Source organism: Megascapheus bottae, chromosome 38 (assembly GCF_031878675.1).
Source record: "Megascapheus bottae isolate mThoBot1 chromosome 38, mThoBot2.hap1, whole genome shotgun sequence".
Taxonomy (NCBI): Eukaryota; Metazoa; Chordata; class Mammalia; order Rodentia; family Geomyidae; genus Megascapheus; species Megascapheus bottae.
In genome coordinates this window covers 651,345-656,370 of record NC_143546.1, presented here as the reverse complement: position 1 = coordinate 656,370, position 5,026 = coordinate 651,345, and the positions used below count along the sequence as shown (strand labels likewise).

General features: G+C 45.9%; 1 pseudogene; it reads left to right on the top strand.

The window, feature by feature from the left end:
* Positions 1 to 4,067: 4,067 nt before the first annotated feature.
* Positions 4,068 to 4,623, top strand: LOC150041798 (transcription initiation factor TFIID subunit 9B pseudogene; annotated as a pseudogene).
* Positions 4,624 to 5,026: the final 403 nt, after the last annotated feature.

The following is a 5,026-nucleotide window of genomic DNA, read 5'->3' as shown; positions in this document are numbered from 1 at the left end:
AAGGAACCCCAAACTGTCAACACAAAGTTAACCTCAATTTAAACCTTAGACAATAATCCAATAGAAAAAAAAAACATTCTCAATAGCACACTGAGATGTTTATCTACAGTGGAAATATGATTGCATGACACCAAGGTATTTGTTTTATCTGTATTATTTCCTCCAATTTTAAAGAAAAACCACTTAGCAGGACACTGTGCCTGTTGGATTTCTGGAAGAAACAAGCTACGGATACCCGGTTGCTGAAAGAGGTTAATAAGGAGACCATTTACGAACGGGAGCTGAGCTTAGAAACAGCCATGTGGGGACCACAATCACCAAAGCCCGTGGGGCGCAGACCACTCTGCGAGAGCTGTAGTAACACAGCAGTGAGCAGGCAAAGCAGGCAGGCTCCCATGCCTCATTTCCTTCCCCAGGGGGTGCTAGCCTCTGGTCCCCATGGGCTGCACACACAGTGGAGAGTGGAGGCTACAGAACAAACCTCCCTCCTGCAGGAGGAGTTAGCACAGCGGCCAGAACGTTGCACCACGTACATCGGCCATGCGTAAGGAGAGCCCGCTGTTCCTTCACACGACTTCTTGTACTGCTGGAATTCAGCAGAGACACAAGTGAAGCTGTGCCTCAAATGTTAGTGCTAGCCTTGAGCAAAAAGTTCAGGGACAGCACCCATGCCTCAAATTCAAGCCTCAGGACTGTCTTGTACTGTGTGTGTACACACACACACACACACGCACGCAGATAAATTTAGGCTAGACACGGGACCTCACATCCGTAATCCTAGCTACCATGGAGGTGGAAGATGGGGAAGGTGACAGTTTGAGGTGCACCTGCTCAAAAAGTTAGCAAAATCTCATCTCAATGAGTACATCTGGTGTGGGGCAGATCCTGAAAATCCAGCGACGCTAGAGGCATGGGTAGGAAAAACACAGGCAGGATCCTGGAAAGAAAACTCTCTCCTTTCATGATAAAAAATCCTAACTTTTAAGACATTCACACGAGGACCCTCTGACAGCCCGCAGCACTCTGAGTTGGCCTGAGCAGCGGTTTCATCCTCTGGATGCCCATCTCCACGTGTGGGAAGTCCTCCAGGGAGATCTACAATGCACATTAAAATCTCAGAAAGAATAATTTAAAAACTTGCTCTTCCTTCTGCCTGCACTGGAGGCAACAGGCAGATTTTCCACTCCTTTGATAATTATGGCTCCACAGATTCCTGGGCCTGCACGGAGTCAAGGGTCGTGATGAGAGGAGTCAGCCTGGAGACTCCAGCCCTGCAGAGAGAACCAAGTCCCGCTGCGGAGACGGGAGCGAGCTGCCTTCCGAGGAGCCGCGTTGTTAATTGGACCATCAGAGACACTTCCAAGGATGAAGCTTAAGTATTCTAAGTGGTTGTGCCAGCTAAGGACTGAGCCTCTGTGTTTGTTACAGGAAGATTAAGGTCCACAGAGTCTGGCAATCTCCATGCTCGCCTGTGGGCAACAAGACAAGAGCAATCTGTGAGCCTTGGTCCAGTGGGTTAACAGCTCCGATCCCCGACTGTGTCAGTCAGACTGAAACAAAAGGATTTGTGCAATCCTGAAAGATGAACCGGTCACTTTGAACAAATTTGTTCTCTGTATAAGGTCTAATACAAAAATAGTGCATTTGTTTTTAGATTTGCAGCACCTGAGGGGTGGTGAGGGAGGAGAAATCAGCCACATGGGTCAGATGGAGACAGGGACCACACAGTGATTTAAACACAAAAAAATGAAGCGTGTGACCAGGGTGCCTCCGAGGCTGGGAGATCTGAGGGCAGAGCTGGAAAGGAAGTGCTTTCCCAGAGAAGACATTGCTTGCAGCCCAGGAGCTGGAGAAGAAATTCCCCTGCAGCCCCATGAAGGCTGGCCTTATCAGACCGGCCACGCTCGGCGTCCTCAGTTCATCCGTCTATGCCTCCGTGTCTAATAAACGACAGCAAAGTACAACAGAGTAACAAAAGGAAAACAGACCACTGACAGAGCGAAAGTCAATTTGAGAGATGCGGAGAATAAAATCGAGACATGATAAAACAGGTATCAAGTGTTCTTTGAAAACCAAAGTATCCTCATGCTAAAACAGCATCCCCCGTGCTATACAAGACCCCGGGTCTCAGAAAGAAGTTGACAAGTCCAGACAAAACGAATAGAAAGTCAATTAAACTGCCTGAGGGTGGACTGAAGGCCCCTTGCTTGGGCAGTGGGCTCTGGGGCGGAGCTGCACCTGCTCTCAGCTTTGCCTGCTGAGGTGGAGACAGAGTCTGGTTTATTGCCTGGCCTACGCCTGGCCTGCAGTATGCCTATTTTGGACGACACATGAGAGCTGGATAACAGATGCTCCATCACATTCAGACTCCTCTGTGGAGACGGGGTCTCACAGAATGTGCAGCAGCCACACAGCTAGGAGGGCCCCGTGCCAACACTGATTGGGAAGAGGTCTTGAGGATCCCGGGCTGGCCTGGAACCTCTCTGAGCTCGGATTCTAGGATGGCAAAGACACAGTGCCTCCCAGCAGGATGGCGGGAAGGAGCACTGGTGCAAGGCATGCTTTGAGGTTATGCTAGAAGGGAAATAATTCTGACGTCCTGAGCTCAGCACTGAAATCCACTTGTATAATCATGATAGACACTGACGGGACAGACAGCGCACTACAGGCTACCATCCTGTCAAATCATCAGGGGGAGAGGAAAGGCAAGATGTCAGGAGATCAATCCTACCGAATCAGCCAACAGTTTACTGCCTGTGCCATGTTTAGAACCATGAGTGTGAAATTTTCTCCTTTGGCCTAAACATGTAAACACAAACACCAGGAAAAATGAGTCAGTGACTGAAAATAAGACAGAACTCTATGGTGAAGAACCCTAAAGAAATGCCGTTTTCATCAAAGATGTTCCAGCTGTACTTGATTTTTAACCTGCACTTGAGCTTGCATGTAGGAGAAATTTGCCCAACTCTTAGTCATCTACAATGCAGAAATCAAGAGGGGAAAACATGGAAAGAGAATACCCTAAAACAGTAACAGCGCCTGCTTCTGAGCAGCATACTCCACTGGCATCCCAACTGTTCTTGTTGTTTTTCCTTTGCCAATCCTGGGGCTGGCAATCTCAGGGTCTGGGCACTGTGTCCCTGATCTTTTTTTTTTTTTTTTTTTTGCTCTAGGCTAGCATACTACCACTTGAACCACAGTAGCAACTTCCAGTCTTTTCTGCTCATGTGGGACTGAGGGATCAAATCCAGGGCTTCAAGCATGCTAGGCGAGCACTCTACCACTAAGCCCCCTTCCCAGCCCCCATTACAGCTGTTTATACTGTTATTGCCTCCAAACTTTCAAAGGTGAGCATCAGTGGAATAACAAATACAAGGAGCGTAAGTAAGTGCAGTCATTAGCTTATCCGAAAGGGAATGTAAGAAAGGAAGCAAAATAAGAGTGTATAGAAGTCTCACTTCCTCAAGCAAGCAGTATCTACTGAATAGCCTGCCCTGAAGGTAATGAACAGAAAACAAAACACCCCCCATTCATTTGAGGCACTTGAAATTAAATCTGAGAAAATATAAACAGGAAAATTAAAGTTCCCTTCTCGGTTCGATTTTAACGGCAAATGAAATAAAAACAAAAGTATCAGTTGACACGGAGTTAGAGGGCCTTTGTAGTGGCTGAGCCAGGAGCGATTAGGTTTGACTGAAGGCACCTCACACAGGGCTGTGCTATCTGTAAGTAAGGAGGTGACTACTAGCTGACTTTATGGAGCCGGTCCCCGGGCTACCTCTGCCACTCCCGTGCCAGCTCACTCAGGGTGGACACTCAGACTAACAGGTCTACAGCTGGACAGTGGGGGATACAGATAGGTCTGAAATGAGAAGCCTGAGAAGCAGGCGGGGGACACACCTCAAATCTTCCATATCCAGAGTCAAGAAAGCTTTGGTGAAACTTGTTTCCCTATTTAAAGCAAGACATGAAATCACAATAATCCGTTTCTTTATGAATTTAAGGAGGATTTTTAAATTGTAACAATCATATAAGATAGAATTTAATAAAAAAAACTGTTATCGAATATGGAGCCGAACATGATGGCGCCTCTCAAGACTGCCCTGAGAGATACGTTGGTGAGGGCCCAGATCCTGAAGGATATGGGAGTCACCGAACATGAACCAAGGGTTATAAAATCAAATGCTGGAGTTTGCAAGACAGAAAAACCAAACCCCTTTGCCACTGATCAAGCCATATTCTGGACCTCGACTGCCACCTGATAGATACTGCTTATAGATTGAAGTCCTTACCTAAAAAGGGACCTAACCAAGGAAGACTAGTTCCATGGTGTTGCTGCGGTTAGGAGCAGACCAATTACTCCTACTATGGCAACCTCACAATCGGTCTCTATCTCAACAACAAGCCAACGATTTATGATGCAGATGCCACCTTCTCAGGCTGGCCACACCTGTCAAACCAGTTCCTGCAACAACTCCAGTTCAAAATATTCTGAGTAGTCCTTCCGTGATTGGGCCCCCAAATATTCTGATTACTACCACCATGGTTTCATCACAGAATACAGCCAATGATTCCGGTCTGCTGAAGAGAAAACATGAAGATGATGACGATGATACAATGTAAACAAAAGAATACATTCTAGGTACGCTACAAAAGTGTAGCTGGTTTTGAGCCTATGTACCTAAAACTGTCTTAAATTTTATCATAGAAAATGTAAATGTAGTCACAATATTTTTACTTCCGTTAAAACTTACATACCTTTAATAAGAAGAGTACAAATGATTTTTTTCCAATAGTACAAAAGTTAAGTACGTATTTCCTTATGGTGGCATTCCTGACTATTCTATTTTGGGGAGCAGTTTTCTGCTACCAGGTGACTTGACAGCGGCATCTACACTTCACATTTCTGCACCCTACTCAGTGGACTAATTTTTACTTCCTAATATACTTTCCAATGCAAAGTAACAGTTGTAAGGTAAAAATAATTCCATTTCTCAACAACTTTTTTAAACCAAATCTGGATTGA